Here is a 10573-nt window from a genome sequence, read left to right as displayed (position 1 = left end):
ATAGCACCTACCAGGCCATTAGGCTCCAGGAGAAGTATATAGTGGGTTCAGCATGCATGTGAGTACTTGCATCCCTGGATCCGATGAAAGCTGTAACGGCACCGGACGGGGTTAAAAGCAGAGTGTGCTTGGCGTGCATGCTGTACCTGCGCTCCCTGGACTTTATGTGGCTGTCATGGCCCATAAAAGGTAGGAACTAGTGTTAGGGACCACTCATGAAGGCGACCTTGACGTGGTGAGTGGCTTATTACGCTTTGGCCAAAATGTACACCAATGCCTTATTCAACATCCAGCATAAAGGCAGGGCAGAGTGCTGGTTGCAGTGTGCGATTGCATTTTGTGTTTTTACGTTGTTCTACACAACTTTACTCGGATTAATGAGGCTTCCTCTTCTGTTGACATGGAAGATTTTCCTACGTCATCAGGTTTGGGTTTGGAAAGGACCTTGCATAGACGACCTGGGACTGCAGGCATTGCAGTTGGAGAACTCTTTGCAGACTACTTTTACAGCCCATAGCAGAGTGACGTTATTCGTGGCACTTTTTGAAATCTTCTGGGCTCTTTCGTTTTTTATTATTTTGCAGATAGATTATGTAAATTTATTGTGGTAGTTGAGTGTAGTTACTCACAAGAGAATGAGGACCCTTGACGTGGGCTTGCGGGCGGAGGTTTTTTGGCCATCACATAGTTAAAAGTAAATATTAATACTAATGATGTTTTCCACAAAATGTAAACAACATTAACATTGTTAGTATTTAGCGTAATGGTCCAAAAAATACCCAAATACAGATTATGTTCCTCTAAATAAAAATTTTGTTTCATTGGGAATTGGTGTGCATGTATATGTGTAGAAGAACTATAAATGTTTGGTGTATTTTAAAAATTAACACAAGCCAATTTAAATTTTTGAATCAAAATTTACATTAATAAACATGTAATTAAATAAAGCATACACAAACAATAATGAACACAAAATTTAACATTTCAGAGCATCTGACATTACATATCAAAAAGGTCTCGTGTAAACGAGCCATGACCATATGATGATTGTGGCCGTACATGGCCAGAATCAGTGGCTCCAGTTGCCAAACTGTGTTGGTAAGTAGGGTGACCCACAGATGCTGTAGAGTCTTAGGACCGTTGATATGTTGGTTGGGGGGGAAAGATGGCCTTTGAGGTGGGTGTGGAGGCTGGTGGTAGCTGCGTCCATGCTGCTGTGGGTGGATATTCAATATTTGCTTTGGCAAATCATTTATTTGGGAGTGTATGTCTCCCTGGTAAGGGGAGGCATACATTTTAAGAACGAGGGCCATTAAAGCCACACATTCGTGATGCTTGTCACTTGGCACTTGCTTCAATAAAGGAGCAAGGCCCCTCAACATTGACTCCTCAATGCCATCACTCCTCCTCTGGGCAAGGAATTCAATGACTTGGGCATCTATCATCTCCCGAGTCGGTTGCCCAGAGAAGGAGTGAGGGAAATTGCGGCTGCTGCACTGGTGATGGGCTCTGCGGAGATAGGGTGGGCTTGGCCTGTGATGGCTGGTCTGGCCCCTCAGCGGGCGTTGGGGCAGGACTAGTTGCTGGGGAAAACACTGCTGGCGTATCACTTAGAGCCGTCTCTGAGTCCTCAGAGTCATCCAGACTGTCCACAGTACTTTATAGAAAAATGACATAAAAACATATATTGCATCATTTGCCTACTAAATTTCAAAAGTAGTTAATGTTTTCTAAATAAAAACAACTGTGTGTGAACTACATATACGTTAAGCATGCATACATCACAGATTTTAACATAATTTTGGATTATCACCTTCAATGTGAATTTTGCTATAATAAAAAAAAACTTACACATTTTTATTGTTAATTAGCTCACTATACCAAATGTGAAACTATTTGTAAAACATTGATTGGCGTTTGGATCAGTCCAGCACAAAACCAGGTATACACATTCAAGGACCAAAAGTAGTCCTGATATTCTGTCCGTCTCTTCTGTATCTGGCCTGCTTCGACCATCCTACCATCTGTATGTAATGTAAACCAAAAAGAACATAATTTCTTAAAAAACAACATGGACCATCACAAGGTGGTAGTAGTAGTTACTAATCAGCTGTAGGGACACTGTTGGAGCATCATTATACTCTATTATAAGCGGATTCTGTATGTGTCATTTTATATAGTTGAAGTTTAAAGACTCCATGTTGAGGTTTATAAGCCAACATTAAAACTATGTAAATGACAATTACAGTACAGAACAGGTACCAAATCCTAAAACCACCATAATAAAATGAGCATGTTTGTTCAACAAATTATGAGCATAACAAAACATACACAAATGTCTACGCTATTTAGGGCCACAAAAAGGCAACAGGCTTTTTCCTACCTTTTCATATTTATGACCTATTGTCACATCTGTGACAGGTCTCAGAAGGTCTGAAAGATTATCTACGCATTAGTGACAGCCTCTTTTGGTTTCACTTTGTCTGTGTGTTGCTGGTATGTCCACACCTCCTGTTCAGGTGTGGATCATGTGACCTTTACCTCGCCCTATTTAGTCTGACTTTTCCCATCACTCCTTGCTTGGGATAGCTTCATTTGGTCTTGGAAGAGCTGGAGTGTGATTCGTGTTGAAGCCCTGTTCATCCTTCATCCTCTGAAGTTAAGTGTTCCGCTTGTCGTGTTTTGTATTCCCCCCCCCCCCCCCCTGGTTGTTTACTCGGCCTCAGCGAGATGCTAGTTCTTTGACCAGGGAAGGAACAGGTGGTCTCTGCCCTGTCATTATCTTTAGGGCAGCTGAGGGTCACCAGGGTTTTCTAGGTTCCCATGTATGAGTATCTCTACCATCGAGAGGTGCTTATACGGATAAGAGTTAGGGCCAGGAGCAGGGTTTTATAGGTGGTGACCCTTTTCCTTCCCTAGCGGTGAGGCCTAGTGTCTTTCCCCTTCCTTCTTGTTTGTCTTTACCTATACCGCCATTTTTGTTCTGATCTGTGCAGCTATGGATACTATGTCTGCACTGGTCGAACAGATGCAGAATCTGACTTTGGAGGTAGCAGACCTCCGCGCAACTGTCTTGCAGATTCAGAGTCCACAGGCTGCCGGTGGTGGGTCCCAGGCTGTCCTGAACCGAAGGTGGCTCTCCCGGACAGGTTTTCCGGGGGTAGTGACAATTTCATCCGGTTCAGGGAGTCATGTAAATTATACTTTAAGCTGCGTCCATACTCTTCTGGGGATGAGTGTCAACGTGTGGGTATGATTATTTAATTGCTTAAAGAGGACGCCCAATCTACGATGACCCGGATCGGATCTCTCAGGCCTAGACCAAGTTACGGAGTTTGCGGCAGGGAGAACGTTCCGCTGAGACCTATTGCTCTGAATTTAGGAGATGTGCTACCGATACTGAGTGGAACGATCCTGCTCTCCGTAGCCAATTCTGTCAGGGTCTCTCTGTGAGACTGCAGGACGCGTTGGCCTTTCATGAAAATCCTGTGTCATTGGAGGCAGCTATGTCCCTTTCTGTATGTCTAGATAGATGCCTGAAGGAGAGATCTAGGGGTCCTCACCTTCAGGACGTGCTGTCCAATAAGGGTACTGCTTCTTTTGACACTTATGGTGGAGAGACACTGGTAGTTGCGCCTTGTGATGAGCCTATGCAGAAAGGAGTCTGCTTTTATTGTGGCGAGAAGGGGCATTTTGTGAATATTTGTAGCATCAAGGTGTAAACAAAAAATAATAATTTAATCCTCAAATTACTATTGGTGGTGTGGATGGGGAGCAAGAAAACCTACTTTTGTCTTTTACTGGTAGTACCCATTTTTTCCTGTCTGCCGAGGTGGCACTAGAGTCCAAAACTGTGAAAATCGAAGCATTTATCGACAGTGGGGCAGGAGTTAACATGATTGATTATCCGCTCTCATCCTCAGGTTTTCATATTGATCCCGAGAAGGTCCGTTGCCATGTTGGACTGGGATCGACCCGAAAATCTGAAAGGCGGTTTTTGGGGTTTACCAACTACTACCGTAAATTTATCTTGAATTATTCATCGGTGGTTAAACCTTTAACAGACATGACTAGGAAGGGTGCGGATATTTCTGTCTGGTCTGATGCGGCATTAGAGGCCTTTTCTGCTGTGAAAGAATGTTTTGCTTCGGCGCCTATTCTGATGCAACCGGACGTGCCATTTATTGTTGAGGTTGACGCGTCCGAAGTAGGGGTAGGAGCAATCTTGTCGCAAGGTCCTTCACCTAGTAAATGGCGCCCATGTGCATTTTTCTCTAAAAAACTCTCTACTGCTAAAAGGAATTATGCTGTGGGGAATAGGGAATTGCTGGCCATTAAGTTGGCGTTTCGAGGAATGGCGGCATTGGTTGGAAGGAGCAATTCACCCTATTAGGTAATTACGGATCACAAGAATCTGGCCTACCTGGAGTCGGCTAAGTGACTGAACCCAAGGCAGGCCAGATGGTTATTGTTTTTCACCAGATTTAACTTCATCGTCAAGGCGGACGCTTTGTCGTATAGCTGTCCTGGGGGGGGGGGTTGAGTCTAATGACCCTAGTCCCATTTTATCTGAAGGGGTAGTCATATCCGCTCTTTATCCTGATCTTGAGGCCAGGGTGTTGGAAGCACAGGAGAATGCTCCGGACTCTTGTCCTCCGGGGAAGTTGTTCGTTCCCTCCGAATTACGTCACAAGGTGTTTGAGAAATATCACTGTACGGTGCTTGCTGGGCACCCTGGGAGAAGATCGACTGTCGATCTCATCTCTCGCAGATTTTGGTGGCCGGGGTTGCGTAAGTGTGTTGAGGACTATGTGTCAGCCTGTGGTACCTGTGCACGTGCTAAGGTGACACATACTCAGCCTTCCGGATCTCTCATTCCATTGCCCATCCCGTCCAGATCTTGGACCCATTTGTCCATGGATTTTATCACGGATTTACAAAAAATTTCGGGAAAAGCTGTGTATCTGGTGGTTGTAGATCTTTTTAGTAAAATGGCACACTTTATTGCATTACCTAGTCTACCCAATGCTAAAACTCTTGAACAGGTGTTTGTCGACAACATCGTGAAACTACATGGCATTCCTTCTGATTTGGTGTCCGATAGAGGGACTCAGTTTGTTTCCAGATTCTGGAAAGCGTTCTGTACTCGTCTGGGCGTACAATTGTCCTTCTCTTCGGCTTTTCATCCTCAGTCGAACGGACAGACGGAGCGCACTATTCAGAATCTGGAGACTTACTTGAGATGTTTTGTTTCAGAGAATCAGGAAGAGTGGTCTTCATTTTTGTCATTAGCTGAGTTTGCTATAAATAACCGTAGACAGGAATCCACTGATAAGTCAAGTTTTTTGGGGCATATGGGTTCCATCCACAGTTTGGAACATTTTTCTGGTGCTCAAAATTCTGTGATTTCTGAGGAGGAATGATTTTCCTCTTCTTTGTCTTCTATTTGGCGGAAAATCCAAAATAGCCTGAAAAATATGGGCAACAGGTATAAGCGCGTGGCTGACAGGAGACGCATGAGTGGTCCAGACCTGAGAGTGGGTGATTCTGTGTGGTTGTTTACAAGAAACATTAAACGTAAGGTACCTTCTTGGAAGTTGGGCCCAAGATTTATTGGTCCATATAAGATCACTGCCATTATTAACCCTGTAGCCTTCCCTCTTGAACTTCCTTAGGCATTGAAAATCCATAACGTATTTCATAAATCGTTGCTAAAGAAATGTGTCGAACCTGTTGAGCAGTCATCCTTGCCTCCCGCTCCTGTCATGGTGGACGGCAATTTAGAATTTCAGATCAGCAGGATTGTGGACTCCCGAGTTCTCCGGAGATCCCTCTAGTATCTCGTTCATTGGAGAGGGTATGGACCAGAGGAGAGAATGTGGGTTCCAGTGACCAATGTTAATGCTAGTCGTCTGGTGAGAGCATTCCACAGAGCTCATCCTGATAAGGTCGGTCCTGGGTGCCCGGAGGTCACCCGTAGAAGGGGGGGTACTGTCACATCTGTGACCGGTCTCAGAAGGTCTGAAAGATTATCTACGCATTATTGATCTGACAGCCTCTTTTGGTTTCACTTTGTCTGTGTGTTGCTGGTATGTCCACACCTCCTGTTCAGGTGTGGATCATGTGACCTTTACCTCACCCTATTTAGTCTGACTTTTCCCATCACTCCTTGCTTGGGATAGCTTCATTTGGTCTTGGAAGAGCTGGAGTGTGGTTCGTGTTGAAGCCCTGTTCATCCTTCATCCTCTGAAGTTAAGTGTTCTGCTTGTTGTGTTTTGTATTCCCCCCCCCCCCCTTCCCCCATGGTTGTTTACTAGGCCTCAGTGAGACGCTAGTTCCTTTACCAGGGAAGGAACAGGTGGTCTCTGCCCTGTCATTATCTTTAGGGCAGCTGAGGGTCACCAGGGTTTTCTAGGTTCACATGTATGAGTATCTCTACCATCGAGAGGTGCCCGGATAGGAGTTAGGGCCAGGAGCAGGGTTTTATAGGTGGTGACCCTTTTCCTTCCCTAGCAGTGAGGCCTAGTGTCTTTCCCCTTTCTTCTTGTTTGTCTTTTGGTGTTCTCCCCTACTACATCCGTGACACCTATCCACAGGATAAGTACAGAAGGTCATATTGGCGGGGGACCAACAGTCGCCCACCATGACCATCAACTGTATGAGGAGACAATGCGTGCAGTACGCACGGGCCATCTCCCTTCTCGATTCCTGCTCTGATTGCTGAGATCTATGTGACTTGTTCTAGAAAATAGTGCCACATAGGTAAAATAGAGATACAGGAGGCGGCATGTGCGCTCTGCATGTGTCATCTCATCATACAGCTCATCATCGGTGGTGGCAGGTGTTACTACCCCACAGAAATTATTTTGTTCACTGACACAAAGGATAGGTCGTCAATTGTACAACGTCACACAACCCCTTACATTCTTTACCACTATGGCTAAACCAAAATTAGGAACTAATAATAACGAGAAAATATTGTTTTTCACACAACAAATACTTACGGCCTCAAATCCATCACCGGTCGCAAACACTGCAATTGTGCCATGTATAGATTGGCCTCTTTATGGAACTGCTTTCCCCACTCCAGCCTTTTGTATTCAGATCCCAGCGGAACTGTTCCCGGCAGCTGTTCCACCTTGTTTTTGTCTGTTTCACTGTAAAGAAATTAAATTACTGTTAAAAAATGTCAGCAAAAAAATAAATAAAATTTATATCAGTACAAATGCCAAAGGGAAAAGTTAAAGCTAAATCAAGTTGACAAATCTGATAAATGTATGAATTGGCCGGATTATACAGCACATGGTACTGTACTGCAGGTGTGGGGATACTAATGTACAATAAGTTCAGGAAGGAGGAGATTAGTCGTGCAAGCCATTTGTACTAAAATTCTTTACAATATGACATGGTGACAACTATAGGATGCTCAATTACAAAAGAGACACGTGTCACAAAATAAAACGTGCACATACAGGTTTTAGACATGACTACTGTTTGCTGTATCAAAGGGAGGGTCAGCAATTTAATGTAAAAAAAAAAGATGGGGTATGGTATTTAGTGCACGACTCTTCCCAAAACCATGTACAGGTTTATGCAAAATGAAGCTGGCCCACAAAATATACATTCTTCTGACCTCATAGAATTTATAGCTACATCATTTAGGGGCAGACAGGGCAAGGACAGTACAACGACATTGCTATCACTTACCTAAAGCTGCACGGCCTCTGCCATCTGCTTTTGACCATTCGGCCCGCCTCATGCTATGGGTCACTTGCTTCCAAGCCGACTCCTTCCGAATTCGGTCCAAATAAACATTGGACCGGGTGTCCCATAGTTTGGGCCTCTCCTGCACCAAACAAATAAGTTTCTCCACATTCCAGCGGGGCATCTTATTAGCCAAGAAATACTAGCAAGCCACTCACTGCCACACCACACTAGTGATTTTCACCACAAGTGCCTAGCAATTAGCATAACCTGTGACCTTGAACTTTCTGTATATATTTTTATTTTTTATTTTATTGGCAGACAGTTTCGCCATGGCAAATGATAGAAATAAAACGGACGCGGATGACAATCTGATGTGCCTCCGCATTTTTTAGCGGTCCCGTTGACTTGAATGGGTCCGCAAACCGTTTTTCACGGACAAGAATAGGACAGGTTATATTTTTTTGACGAACTGGAACCACGGACCACGGACGTGGATGGCAAACTGTGGACTATCCGCATTTTCAACGGCTCCATAGAAATGAATGGGTCCGCATCTGAAACGCTAAAATCGGCGGAGCGGACATGGAAACAAACAACGGTCGTGTGCATGAGGCCTCAAGGGGAGACAGAGGAGACATTTCAGCCTAGAGTGGTGAGAGGCGGTAAGAAGAAGTGGGTTGCTCTAATGTCGCAACGTATGATCTGACACTTTAAGAGGATATAGAGAGTCTGTATTATGTACACAATGCTGCTCCCTGTGATGAGACATGCAGCGGAAAGGGGAATATCATTCAAATAATTTTTATGTATGTCATTTCGATGTGTGCAACTAAGGCCACTTTCACACGAGCGATAGCACCCGCACTGAATCCTGACCCAATAATTTCAATGTGTCTGTGTACATGATTGTTTTTTTTTTTCACGCATCAGTTCTGCGTTGCGTGAAAAACGCATGTTCTATATTGTGCGTTTTTTCATGCAGCCCTGGCCCCATAGAGGTGAATGGGTCTTCAGTGAAAAACGCATTGCATCCGTAAGCAGGTGCAGATGCAATGCGTTTTTCACTGATGGTTGCTAAGAGATGATGTTTGTAAACCTTCCGTTTTTTATCACGCGCATTGCCCCCGCACAGAAAACACTGAACAACTGGAAAAAACGGAACGCAATCGCAGACAAAACTGACTGAACTTGCTTGCAAAATGGTGCGCGATTCACTGAATGCACCCCGAACGCATGCGGTCCTAATCCGTAGCATTCGTGTGAAAGAGGCCTAAGTGTCACAAATGTAGATGTAGGGGAGGTATAGAGAATGAGAAGAGAAGTAAAATGACCAGAAACTAGGCCTCACAGCTAGGGAAAGGGAAAAGGTCACCACCTAGGAAAACCCTAAACCTAGCCCTGACTCTTGTCAGTATGAATAGACCCTGAAGGTGGGAACCTTCGATCTATCCCTCAGGCATCTATCAATACGTACAGCAAGGGACATGGCTGCTTCCAATGACTCAGGATATGCGTGAAACGCCAATGCATCCTTCAGGCTCTTGGATAACCCTTGACAGAATTGACTACGGAGAGCTGGATCAGTCCACTCCGTATCCGTAGCCCATCTCCTAAATTCAGAGCAATAGGTCTCCGCGGAACGCTCTCCCTGCTGTAACTTGGCACGCAACTTGGTCTCAACCAGGGAGATCCGATCTGGGTCATCGTAGATAAGACCTAGAGCTCTGAAAATTAATCTACCGACCGGAGGGACTGTTATCCGGTCGGCAACGAAAAAGCCCAAGACTGAGCGTCACCTTTAACCTCCTCACGACCGCCGTACGCAGGATTGCGTCTTCGCGGCGGTCGTGCTGTTCTGGGTGGACGCGCCGGTGCGTCCTCTCGCGAGACGCGAGATTTCCGGGTATGCCGGCCCGCGCATGCGCATCGCGGGCCGGCAAAATTCAAAGAAGAAGTTCGTCATCAACCTGCCGGCCACGATCATTGGCTGGCAGGTTGATGATTTTCAAAAAAAACAATCAGAAGCCACATAACCCATCATATTAGTAAATATGATGGGGTTATATGGCTGCTGTGCTCCTCTGCTCCTTCTTTTGGTCGGTTGGTTCCAGGAGAGGAGCAGAGGAGCACATCATCACTGTGAGTACCCACTACAGTACACTTAGCCCCCAGATCACCTCCCAGCACCCAATTAACCCTTTGATCACCCCTTCTTGCCCCTGTCAATCACTAGTGAAAAGGAAAAAAAGTGATCAGTGCAAACTGTCACTTTTTTTTTTTTCACTGGTATTGACCGTTAGGTTTTAGGTATAGTTTAGGTCCCTTGGTTAGGTAGTTAGCGATCAGTTAGCGCCCAGCCCACCGCACCGCAGTCCGTTATTCGCTGATTAGCGTATCGCTAATCAGCATTTGTACTTTTATAGTATCTGAAAGTGATCAAAACTGATCACGGTCAGATCTATAATAGTACTAGTGTCACTTTAGTTCGCCCTCCACCCAAAACGCAGTGTTTGCCCGATCAGGCCTGATCGGTCGCCCACACGTGCGTTCGCCCACGCCCGCCCCACCGCAGTGAAAAATTATTTTTATTTTTTTATCACTGCACATTCACTTTACACGCACTGCGGCGATAAAAAAATCAGTTTTGATATTTTTTATCAACCGCAGCGGCCTCCGGTACTTCGCTAGGCTCCCCTTTGTAAGACAGGCTTGCTTTTTTTTTCTTGGGTAGTCTCAGGGAATACCCCTAAATTTAGTTGCCCACATGTCTAACAGGGGGTATTCTTCTGAAGAGGCCTACAGGCTTCTGACCCAGTCGGATGAGGAGTGGGAACCCTCATCTGATGAATCCAGCGGGTCAGAATAC

The sequence above is a fragment of the Bufo gargarizans genome, chromosome 5 (assembly GCF_014858855.1).
Source record: "Bufo gargarizans isolate SCDJY-AF-19 chromosome 5, ASM1485885v1, whole genome shotgun sequence".
Taxonomy (NCBI): Eukaryota; Metazoa; Chordata; class Amphibia; order Anura; family Bufonidae; genus Bufo; species Bufo gargarizans.
The sequence above is the reverse complement of the archived record's forward strand: the minus strand, read 5'-3'. Positions refer to the sequence as shown.